Source organism: Akebia trifoliata, chromosome 9, assembly GCF_017979445.1.
Source record: "Akebia trifoliata isolate Shusen 1 chromosome 9, ASM1797944v1, whole genome shotgun sequence".
Taxonomy (NCBI): domain Eukaryota; kingdom Viridiplantae; phylum Streptophyta; class Magnoliopsida; order Ranunculales; family Lardizabalaceae; genus Akebia; species Akebia trifoliata.
Window position 1 is genome coordinate 20,944,242 of NC_141383.1, and position 13,091 is coordinate 20,957,332.

At 35.3% G+C, this 13,091-nt stretch overlaps 1 long non-coding RNA gene and 1 pseudogene across 1 annotated transcript; both read left to right on the forward strand.

Annotated features, from left to right (window-relative positions):
* LOC147394587 (tyrosine N-monooxygenase-like) overlaps window positions 1-2,013 on the forward strand; it is a 10,068-nt pseudogene extending 8,055 nt beyond the window's left edge.
* Window positions 2,014-9,748: 7,735 nt separating this feature from the next.
* On the forward strand, window positions 9,749-12,186 carry LOC147394588 (uncharacterized). Its single transcript, XR_015181509.1, has 3 exons — window positions 9,749-11,014; window positions 11,643-11,752; window positions 11,846-12,186. It is a non-coding gene; the product is annotated as an uncharacterized LOC147394588 (long non-coding RNA).
* Window positions 12,187-13,091: the final 905 nt, after the last annotated feature.

Genomic DNA, 13,091 nt, shown 5'->3' on the forward strand with positions numbered 1-13,091 from the left:
GAAGAGTACATCGATGCAGTTTTCACCATTCTATCTCTCTTTAATGCCTTTTGTGTATCTGATTATATGCCTTGCTTGAGACGGTTTGATATAGATGGTCATGAGAAGATCATGAAGAAGGCAATAGGGATCATGAACAAGTATCACGATCCAATTATTGATGAACGTATACAACAGTGGAGAGGTGGAAAGGATGAGTGTTGTCTCAAGAAAGAGCCTAAGGATATCCTTGATGTCCTCATTTATGTTAAGGATTCTTGTGGAAAACCACTGCTATCGACGGAAGAGATCAAAGCACAGTCTGCGGTAAGATTTTTAAAACTTAGTACTCCCACTTGTCGGACCTACAGGGATAATAATTTAGATAAACAATCTAAAAATGAATTGTCCATACCATGAAGATCAGCCTATGTGTATAGGCTTGTATACTATTATAATGAGAAGGCCAAATCGATATTTAATTTATCGACAACAAAATTTGGAAGACAAAACTGTCCTCATTTTTTGACATTCGACATTAATAATATTAAGATGAAAACGAATAAAATTACAATCACATGACCCCGTAACCATTTCAATTTCTAGTCTTCTAAAATTATAGAAATATCTTTTTATTATGTTGTCAAAATAATCACCCTAGTTAATATTGTAAATATGAAAAGATCCCTACAACACTCATTTTACCACTATATTGACAGAAGGTGTTAATTTGTTGAACACAAAATTTGGGAAGACCGAAAATGTCTCCACTTTTCATTTAAATTTACTATTATAACTGTCATGCTTTTTGTTAAAAAGATAAAACTACAATCCTGCAAGTTGAGTGTATATTTTTATATCTTCTTCCACTCTCGGGTGTGTCATACCCCAGTTAAGCCCTCTCATCCTCTTATATTCATAGTTCTCCCTTTCTCCATAAGATCAGTCTTTTGGAGTAGTTGGTTGGTTAACATGGTATTAGAGCACTAGGTTCATATAGGTTACGGGTTCGATTATTTTCACCCTTATAGGTGAGGGGGAGTGTTGAGTGTATATTTTCCTCTAATCTCGAGTGTGTCATAACCCAGTTAAGCCCCGTGATCCTCTTATATCCATAGTTCTCCCCTTTCTCTATAAGATCAGTCTTTTGGAGTAGTTGGCTAGTTAACACCACGATCCTATAATCATTAATCAGTTTTAAAATTTTTAATTAAATTACAATTTTTGTAACGTGTTTTCATTATCACATGCTGCCTAGTAAGAGGGATCATTTTGTTTTGCAGGAATTAATTTATGCTGCAATAGACAATCCATCAAATGCAATTGAATGGGCATTAGCAGAGATGATCAATCAACCAGAAATTCTTCGAAAAGCTGTTGATGAAATCGATCAGGTGGTTGGAAAGGAGAGACTTGTCCAAGAATCAGATTTTTCCCAACTCAATTATGTCAAAGCATGTGCAAGAGAAGCATTTCGGCTCCACCCTATTGCACCATTTAACGTTCCACATATGTCAATGGAAGATACGGTGGTTGCTGGCTATCACATACCAAAGGGTAGTCACGTGCTACTGAGTCGAACCGGGCTAGGAAGAAACCCTAAAGTCTGGGATGAACCACTCAAGTTCAAACCAGATCGGCACTTAAATGATGGGTCTACTCAAGTTGAACTCACTGAGTCAGAATTGCGGTTTATCTCGTTTAGTACGGGTCGACGCGGTTGCGGGGGACTCGACTAGGGTCCTAATGACTATTATGCTATTTGCTAGGCTTCTTCAAGGGTTTGATTGGAGTGTACCACCTGGAGATGGATCGTGCATCGATCTCACTGAGTCAACTCATGACCTATCATTGGCCAAGCCACTGCATGCATATGCTAAGCCACGCTTGTCGCCACATTTGTACCGAACATCTAAGTAGAAATGTGGTCCATTGCCTTTAAAATTGAGAATTATTAGAGTATTTTATATGTTCCATTGTAATAAGATGTATCATGATACATCATATCATGTTTATAATTAGAATCATTGTAATAAGGTGCATGTTATGTTGATGCACTAAATCTTCTAGTTGAAGATAAAGATCAAGCTAGGGTTAGGTTAGATCAGATTATTTAGAGTTTAGTTTTAATTAGGATTGGCTTAGTTCGTTATCAATTTTAAACCCTGTCAGGGTTCTAGCAAGTTTAATTAATCAATTTAAAGGTCAATTTTCTACAAGAATAATATCCATAAATTTAGTAAATTAAGAGAACTTTTAAATAAAATAATATACATAATTTTGCCAATAAGGGTTTATGGAAAAGTCTCTGTACTCCACTTGACCTTTGCCAATAATCTTTTCATTTTTTCTTAAACTTCTAAGCTGATTCATACGTATGAAAGATTGTGCAAAAAAAAAAAAAAAAAAAAATTGTGATAAATTAATTTTTAAAAAAATTGGGGGAATATATATCAAGAGATCTATGTTAGGAATGATATCTTATCTATTTTCTTGGTCTTTCTCCCAAGTTTGGAAAGGAGAAAGACCAAGAAACGAACTATTAAAGAAGGAATGATAGAAGTGAAGTAATTGCCTTATTTAATTTTCTGTCCTGGCCTTTACCCCTTGTTCTAGCCTCTTATTTATAAGTTTTTTTTTTTTTTGGGTGAGAACAATATAATTTAACTGTCTAAAAATATAAAATTTTGTATAATTTCAATAATGGAAAGATCCCTTTATAATCCAATCTTAATTAATAATATATGTAACAGCTAATATATATCACAAAGAAAAATATGAGTTGACTCGATAATTTGCCAACTTGACTTGGCGATAGACTTGATTCCATCAAATTTTGGTGTCGAATCACCTCAAACTCCAATTGAATCAGCTCATCCGAGTTCCAAGTTGAGTAGAATTCTATACATCTGGTATCAAAGATGGGATAAGGATGATACAAATATAGATATTAAATGCAGTATTTTACAAAAAATGGCCAAGTGTTTTGAAAACAATTATGTTCTTTTTAAATAAAAATAAAATAAGAGAATAATTATATAGGGATTTTAAAATTATTTATTTTTACCAAAACATTTAAATGGCAGTCACGTACGCCTCATACAAATTCTTTTCAATTCCATCTCAATTTTTTTTTTTTTTAAATTCTTAATAACTTTTTTTCTTTTTTCAACACACTCGACATAGAAATTATGCACGCTTAGGTGTATCCTATACAAAACCTCGATGTTCAATTAATGTCTATAGACCACACTACACTAGAAAAATGAGACTCTGTAACTTAAAAATCATCACCCCGGACCAAACAAACTTCTCGTCAAAAATTTGAGATTTTTTACAAAATACGCTTGAAATTTGAAATGCATTCAGACATCATTTTACGCCTAGGAGAAAACTTTCACCACATGAAATGACACCAACATTTTTTTTTTGCTAAGCAAGCAAGATGATTTGTATAACATATGGGAAAATTTGTACATAGGGCAGACCCTAACGATTTACAATTCGAAATTGGGGCAATTCAAGCTTATCTCCGATATAAGCATGTTTAACCTTAAAAGGTAACTCCATTACTTGCCTGAACTTCATCGACTGTTGACTATGACTTGTTGCTGCAGCAAGGGCGTCTACAACAACATTCGCCTCCCTCCAAACATTAGTTACTCTAACTTTGATTTTCGATAGCATTGTCCGTGCCTTAGATATCCATTCGTCTAGTTTTCAAGAGACTACATGACTTGCAAGACCCATCACTATGATAGTTGAGTCCATTTCAACAATAATTTTTTTACCAATTAAATCAAAGCTCTCCAATGTAACTACCAATGCACGGATTTCTGCTATATTGTTTGTCGCTTCTCCGAAAACCCAGTACCCTGTTGCCACAAGTTCTCCATAATCATCACGGAGAATAACACCACCTCCTGAAATACCTGGGTTACCTCTTGCCGCACCGTCAGTATTAAGTTTAAACCAGCCAGCAGGTGGCTTTTCCCAGCAGACTTTGACTATACGTCTATGAGGAATCGTTCTCCCTGGACAGAGGACTTCTTGTTCTCAAATATACATTTATTCCTAGTGATCCAAATGTTCCAGCATTCTACCCATGGAATCATTCCATTGAGATTTTTTCGATAGGCCCCAATCAAGAAGTAATCCAGGCGTCATAATTCTGACTTGCTCATCTAGAAGGTGGCAGCTAAAAAAATTCCACACCTTTATAGAAAAAGAACATTTATAGAAAAGGTGTTCAACAGTTTCTTCATCATCTTCACAGCATGGACACCTTGTCGCCATGGAGAACCCCCATTTTTTTCGGATCCGATCCACCGAACATGCCTTATGATTGATCTTCCATGCCAAAGCCTCCATCTTGGTGGGTACCTGAGCCTTCCAGATTGCCTTGCAGATATGAGATACATTACCCCTTTTTCTCACTGATTCCCATGCCGAACGGGATGAAAACAAATCAGATTTTGACGGCATCAAGATTGTTCTATCAAAACTTGTTTCCTGAATATTAGAAGCAATAATCTCTTCCACTGAATTGCCATCTTGAATTAGATCTCTAAGTTTAGAAACATTCCAGCCCACTTGACTCCATACCTCTTTCACCATAATTGTTTTTATTTTCATTTGAACAGGAGTCGATCAAAAGAACTGAACCTCTCCAGTTGTGTAGAAAGAGAGAAGTCGTTGCACCGTCTCCAATCAAAATTTTCGAAAGTCTAATTGTTGGTTGAAGAAAATTTCAAATAGTTCTCCAAATCTTGGAGCCCCTCATTTTTGACGGAGTCCACCAATTTCCATCCTTGACATACTTCTTCTTAAGGTAGTCTATCCACAACCCTTTCTCATTTGTTAATCTCCAGCATGTTTTCGTTAAACTCGTTTTATGGATCTTAGCAAGAGTTTTAATACCTAGCCCACCTTCTAGCTTAGGTTTACATATTTTATGCCAAGCAACAAGATGATTTTTCCTCTTACCCTCAGTATTACCCCAAAAGAATTTAGCAAAGCTCGACTCCAAAGAATCTGAATATACTTTGGAATGGGTAGAATTGAAATTAGGTACACTAGAATGGAAGTGAGTACATGTGAAAGTAAGGTTAAACGACCACCTTTAGATAGAAGATTGGACTTCCAACCCATCATCTTCCTCGAAATCTTGGAAACCAAGCCCCTACACATTTATCTCGTAACTCGTCCAATAAACAGTGGAACACCCAAGTAATTGGTTGGTAGAGAGCCCTTTGGAAAACCCCGAATTGTTTTAACAAGATCTATTCTCCTTCCTTCCATATGATTAGCCACAAAAAAATAACTTTTTTCTAACCTGACTTGCTGACCTGAAGCCCTCTCATAAGATTCCAGAAAATCTTTGATAACTTTTAGAGACTTCGTAGTAGCTTTAGAAAAAATGATCAAATCATCCGCAAATAAGAGATGGCTAGGGGCTACCCCTTTTTTTGAAACTGCAAATCTCTCCATTTTTCCTGATTGTGCTAAATGATTCAGTCCCACACTAAGTGCCTCCTCCGCGAGAATGAAAAGGCTAGGAGATAAAGGATCTCCTTGTCTTAAACCACGACTACCTCCGAAATATCCATATGAGCACCCATTGACTAGCACCGAATAAGAAACACTTTCTAGACACCCGTTAATCAACTTCAAAAATTCTTCCGAGAACCCCAACTTGAAAAGTATTGCCCTTAAGAATGGCCACTGAAACCTGTCATAAGCTTTCTTCATATCGATCTTCATTGCCACATTATTCCATCTAACTTTTAGATTAAGATCATCTAGCACTTCATGAGCGAAGACAATATTATCATAGATATTCCTACCCTTAACAAAAGCACATTGTTCAGGAGAGATTAAGGAAGGTAGAAGCTCTCCTAATCTCGAGGCCAAGATTTTAGATAAAATTTTATACAAAAAATTGCATAAACTAATAGGCCTAAAATCAGAAAAGGATAGAGGTACCTCAATCTTAGGAATCAAGGCAATAGACGTGGCATTGACAGATTTTGGAATGACGCCTTCCTGAAAAAATTGATGACTGCCTTCATCAAGTCATGCTTGATGATATCCCAACATTTAACGTAGAATATCCCCAAGAAACCATCCGAACTTGCTGCTTCTTGGGCATTCATACATTGTACAGCTTGCAAAACCTCAATTTCATTAGGAAGAGCACACAACCGATCATTCTGCTGAGTAGTAACTTTACAATTCAACCCCTCCAACAAATTTCTATAAGAGCATCTTTGAGAAAAGTTAAGTAGCTCTTTAAAAGAATGGACTGCCTCTCTACCAATTTCTTCTTGGTCTTTTATAAATGTCCAATCAGATTTTCTAATTCGTCTAATCGAGTTTCTCAATGTATGAATCTTAGTAGAAAGGTGAAAGAATTTAGTGTTTCTGTCACCTTCCTTGAGCCAAGAAACTCTTGATTTTTGCTTCCAAAACGACTCCTCATTATTTGCCCAAGCAGCATACTCCAACTTAGATTTTTGACACTCTAAATAGAGATTTTGATCCCAACCTTGAGTAGCAAGTAGGTTTTCATATTCTTGGACCTTAGTTTCTGCTTCCTTTAGTCTTTTTTGTACGTTGCCCACAACCTCCTTATTTCATACTTTTAGAGCACCCTTCAACCGTTTGAGTTTTGAAAAGAAAAGATACAAAGGACACCCTTCCGCTCTAGGAGACCAAGACTCCCTCACAATTTGCAAGAAGTCTTCCCTCTCGGCCCAGAAATCCAAAAATCGAAATTGTCTAGGCCCCTGTAAAGGTTTAAAAAATTGAATAAGAAGAGGACAATGATCGGATGATAGTTTTGGCAGATGTGATGCCAAAGGTGTACCCAATTCTGAAATCCAGGGAGGAGACACTAAGGCCCTATCCAATCTTGCCCAAATTCGATTAATTCCTTGCCTATTATTACACCATGTGAATCTATTACTTGAGAAACCAGCGTCAAGTAATTGTAGAGCCCCAATGAGTTCTCTTAAGTCTTCCATTGATACACGATTTGGAAACCTCCCACCTTTCTTTTCATCAGGAAATAGAATAGAGTTAAAGTCCCCTACAATAATTAGACTCCCAACATCTTTCAGCGACTCTTTTAAATCATGCCATAATTTACGACGTTCTTCAATTAACCAAGAAGCTCTAAGAATACAAAAAACACACTTTTTCTGCTCCACTTCAGCATCAATAAGGATAAATTGAGACGACTGATGCACCACTCAAAATTTGGAGGGATCTCCGAACCAAAACACCCAAATGGACCCACAGTTATTAACGTCATTGGAGGTTGCTATTCGGGATTTCAGAATTAACTGCATTCGCTCAAATTTTATGTCTTTTCTAGACATTGGTTCCAGCACAGCCAACAGAAGAGGTTTAAAACTTTTTAACATATTTTTTAGTCTAAGGAGTGATGAGGAATTATTAATTCCTCTAATATTCCAGATTAGAGCTGACATAAAAAATATGTTTAGAGGTTTCTCTTTGATCTAGTCCGTTTAGGAGGACCTAAATTGGACCACGATCGATGTCTTCGATTTTTCAATTTCTTAGATCTAGCACTTCCAAGAACAGAAGAATAATTTGGTTCTGTAGGATTAGAAGTATAAATATCATCATCATCCTCTTCCTCTTCTGATTCATTTTCTTCCTCTGCCTCATCAATAGGAACCTGGTTCTTAAGGATCAACGCTTGAGAACCTTTAGCCAGCACATCTTTCCTTGTCTGTGTTTTTTCCGAAATCGACGAAATAGCACCATATCTTGGAATTGATCGTTGAAGCGAAGAAGATTCCCCAGAAACCTGCACAAAAATCTCCCTCTCCTCAAGAATAGAATTCTCTATGATCTGGTCCACAGAAGAGTCCTTGATAGGCTCCAAAACAACTTCCATAGACGGATGGGCAGTATCCGTATTAGGATCCAAAACTACTTTCAAAAATGGATGCACATTATTCTTCATAGACTCCAATTGTAATTCCAAAACTTTATGTGTGTGAGTGGGAGTCGGCTTAATAGCAGGAACCGTTACACTTTGAATTTGAAGTTCAAAATTTTGAAGTTCTTGCGTTTCCACCTCAGCAACCACATCGTTTGCCAACTTGGATTTTGAATATTCCCCTTTCTCTACTTCAGCATTATTTGCTGCCATGTCACTAGTATCTTCTAACGATGACTAGGAAATAACAGGAAACTTCCCCTTGCCATGAATGACCGGAGCTATCTCTTTCTGTTTTGGTCCAACGTGAATGACCAAAGGTTTGTTAGAAGTGATAGCAGTAGCTCCAATGATCTGCGATTTTTCTCTATATTCCCAAGCTGCTAGAACACTGACTGGTGTTGGTTGGATATGCTGCCACAACTGGATCTCTGTGGTGCTGTCCAAGGTTTTACATTGCGTCCAATCAAAATTAGACGCTGTCAACAGCTTGAGCAGCAAATCTTAGTGCTACAGCTGAGCAATAGATTGATCCTGTTATCCATCTACACAAGTTAATCTCCCAGACATGTCTGAACCTTCATTACTTCTTTCAGAGAAGACATGAAGTTCTCTTTATGTTTCACTTCTAGTATTAGTCCAAGGGAGAAAGTAGATGCTGCTCTATAGGTGTGGAAACTCATCTTCTCTAATTTGTTGATGATATATGTCTTAAGTTGTACAGTTACTGGGTTTATTCTTATTGCTATTTTTTGGTTACTGCTTTCCTATGATCACTGTGATCGACATTATGCCTCGAGGATCATTCCTTTCTTGCTATTTTTTTTATTCAATTTCTTATTTTTGCAGATTGTTGATAGGCCATCCCAAGGTCATATCTTTCCTTCCAGGGAATATGTTCAACCACAGTGGATTTATGATTTCATAAATGCACGAATCATTTTACTAACAGATGGTTACTTGGTGGGAAGGTATTTACCAAAACATGTATTTCCACCTTAAGATCAAAATTTAATAAATGTGCGCAAGCAGGGGGTTGTATGACACAGACCTTCAGTTCAATGAAATAGAAGAATAGGCACCCACTTGTCATGTGAAGGTTTGAAGACAATAATTCTTTTTCTAAGAGATAAAATCAGATAATTTATCGGCCATTTGATTAAATTGCCTTGTGAATTCTTACTCTATATGGATCACGTAAGGAATGATCTTTGAACCTTACTATATGGGTAAATTGCCTTGCAGGCTCTATGGTATAAATGTTTGCGGTGAAGGAGGAGAATATGAAACACTAACGCTTGACTACCTTGTTTTTTAAAGTAAGTTTATCGTTTAGCGGTATACTTTGTTTTTCTGCATATGAATCATTGTGTGAATGTGTACTTTTTAAAGGTCATCTATAAAACCCAAGCATATAAATTACTTTAATACTGTATTTAGAACTTTTATATTGAAGGTTTACTGATTACTTGAACTTCAAGCTTCGATACATAGCTCAGTTTTTTGACATATTGCAATGTAACTCTGATGTCTTGAGTATCAATTCCAGCTTACCTTGAAAAAATATGCTTGAACTTCCACAATTTCTATTTTTGTTGTTATCATAAAAACAATTAACATCTATCATTTTGGTATTAAAAGAACATACATGTAGTTAGGGGAATTCTCTGATAATTTCTACACCTTCAAATCTTTAACATATTAAGAAGATTAATTTTTTCTTTGGAGGGATTATCTTCATGTTTTCAAACTTACCTTTCAAAAAAAAAAAGAAAATTGTTTTCAAACTCAAGAGTCTTCATGACAAAATTATAAGATTCACAATTATTTTATTCCATAATTCTTTTCATTGTAGTTTAAGTGTAAAGTCCATATGTTTCAAGCATCTTGTTATTGTTTTCTGAATTTAACAATATGTGAATCTTTCATTTGACAAGGGAATAATCACATCATGATGCCTTCTGTTAGCCAGTCGACAAATATTTTGTGGCATGAATGTTTAGTTAGAAAACTGGAAAGGCAAAAGTTGTTTCAGCAAAAAGGATGTGTCATATGGATTACTGGTCTCAGTGGTTCAGATATTGATGTTATGTTGGTATTCATTACTTGGAGAGATGATTTTAATACCCGAGTTAAATCTTTCATGATGTTACTTAGATAATTTCAAATATTAATGTTGTTTCCTTTCGCTTGATTGTCTCTTATATTTTAGTTTTATACAATTTATGTCATTAAGTTATAAACTTGAAGTAGTCTGTATTCTCCCCCAGTATTTTAATTCATCCTCTCTTTTCTATTTTCATATTTTAGTTCTTTTTGACAATTCATTTGGATGAATGGTGCTGTATGCCTCAAATTATAAATGTGTTCTTGTTTTTATGTCTATGCATGCTATTTTGTTGTAAACTACTTCATGAAAGCTGTACTGTCTACATCTATGTGTTTCATATTACTTGCATTACTATTCATTTGGATGATCCTAATTTTTTTTTAGGATAAAGCCTTGAATTTTTACCATGTCATCATCTTTAGCTTCGATATGTTATTGTAGGAGGCCTTGGTGTTGAGGTGATGGCAAGATATGCCTTGGTATATAGGATTAGACTGCCTTATGCCTTGGAGTATTGTTAAGTAATTTATGTATGGTGGTTGGATGAAACTTAATGATTTTTTGCTTACAATGGTAGAAATCATGTAAAAAACAAAAAGTAAGCATTTTGAATCAAAACTACTTCTGAAATTTGATCTGTAGTTTTTCTATTTGAATGCTCTTGAATACAGATACGGTTATTCCAAGTATAGGCAGTCTTCTGGAAAGGTATGGCATCTTCAACCAAGATTTATTGATTAAAGGAATTTTTTTTTCCAGTTTGATTAAGTTGGAGATTGTTGATTTGTGCTTTTAATGGCTATTGATAGCTGAGCGACCAAAACACGTACATAGACATTGAAACCGTGTATAAATGCCTTGAATTAATGCTTTATTGAATGAGTGTCTATCTGTTTTCCATGCAGAATAGTAATAAAATCCCAATGGTCAATTGCCTAGTCTTGATAATCCATGTGAGTATTTCTATTCTAGTTTTTAAGATGTTAAACCAATTATTACTTGTTAGCTTGATTTGGCAACTAAATCTAAATTAAATTGGAGATGTATGAACACTCCTTACACTATTCAAGGAATTTAGAATAGATGGGACCAAGACAGAGCATATGGAGTGTAGCTTTAGCATTGACATGCATTGAGAGGAAGGTCCAATGAAAATTGATGGGTAGGTAATGTTTTAAAGAGACCATGTCAGTCTAGTATCTTATCTTGAATGTAATGCAGGCCATCTAGCATTTTAGAGTGATTGGATATTGGAAATAGATGAAATCTGTCATATAGAAGAATTCTTTCAGAAATATCATGAATACCAATAATAAACCTTTATACACAATCATGTGCAAAGACACCAATAATAAAGTTAGAAATGAATTCAAGAAATGTAGGAGTGGACTCCCATCTAAATGAAATGAGCTTCTGACCCCATCGAACAATAGTTCAATTTCTTTTAAGTTGTTGGTTGTTTAGTTTCGTGAAATCTTTTCAATGTGAGTCGATAGTCTTTCTACAATTCCCTTTACATTTTCCAATGTATTGTTCAAAATGGTTTCCCTGATTGCTTCGGTTAGGTTGCAAAATATGTAGAGTTTGATAGCACTTTCAATAAAGAGTAGAAGCAACTGAGGAAGTTTTTCAATGCTGCCTGCAAACTTAAGTTGAAGGAATTTAGTGAAGCCACTAAGCTGTGCTCAATGGTAATCTTGATTGCATTTCCATTTGATTGGTCCACGTCAAAGTTATTTTGTTTTAATAAATTTGTTTTATTTACTTCACTTGTTTCAAAACAGGTATTGAAGCTTGAACCTAGCAATGTAAAAGCATTTTTCCGGAGAGCCGAAGCATACATAGAGACACTTGATTTGGACATAGTTGAGTTGGACTTGAAGAACGCATTTGAGATTGATCCTAATAACGGATTCTCGATAATTTTAAATTGTAGACTAGAATTTGGATTGGTAGTTTGATTTGCATAATTGGTAGTTAGAAAATAGTTAGTGTTATGAAAGTTGAAGACGAGGGGCATTTTGGTCTTTTCATGTTGTTAGTTGGGGTCTAGGTCATCAATTTCAAAATATAGGGGTATCTCCAATATTCAGCAACATGTGAGGGGGGTAGGTGTAAAATAATTTTTTTTTTTTTAAATACCCTATAACGACGGTCACTGACCATCGCTATATCCTCATTTTACTGTAGCAACAGTCGTTTTTTCCAACTGTCGAAGACAATCGTTTTTTCCGAATATTTTAGCCTGTCGCAATTAAAAAATCACTCCTTTTAAAACGATTCCATTTGCGACTGTAGGGGCAGTCGTTTTTGGTGAATTATGACATAGTAGATGTTTGGCAACTGGAAGGAGAGAGTTGAACTCTTGTTTCAGCTTCTTGTTAATTATCTTTTCTAATTATAATTATGGTGATTAAAGATTGCTAAAAGTATCATAGGATGCTAACCTCATATTTATGTTTATCTATGACCAATGCATTCTCATCATTCTCTCATACTAGATGTTCATAAGTATATCCAAAGTACTGCTTTTCAAGTTCTGAAAAGAGAATTGCTTTAATTTTTGGATATATTGGGCGCTAGATTTGGAGACGATCGTTTTGATGTGGGAGTACTTGTAGTTTGTTAAAAGAAGCTAATCCATTCTACTATGTGTTAGAACATCTAGAAGGAAATGAATTATATTGGATCGGATCTTTGAAGGAAGTGAGCAATCTATTAGAAAGTAAGCTTTCTATTTTATTGACGATGATGTACCAACGAAATTAAGGGGAGTTTCGACCATTTTCTGTTTAGGGGGAACCTTATTCCTCTTTTTCTTATATTGTTTGAGTTCATCTTGACTTTTGTAGCTCTATCTCTCTTGTTTTATTTCAATACAAATCTTTCCTTTTGCCTAAAAAAAAAAACATTGACCTCCCAACCACCTATATATTCATTATTAATGTACATATCCCAACCTAATCCAAGCATGGATACACTAACAAAAATTCAGCAAACAACATTAAAATAAATGGTGAAAAACAAAAA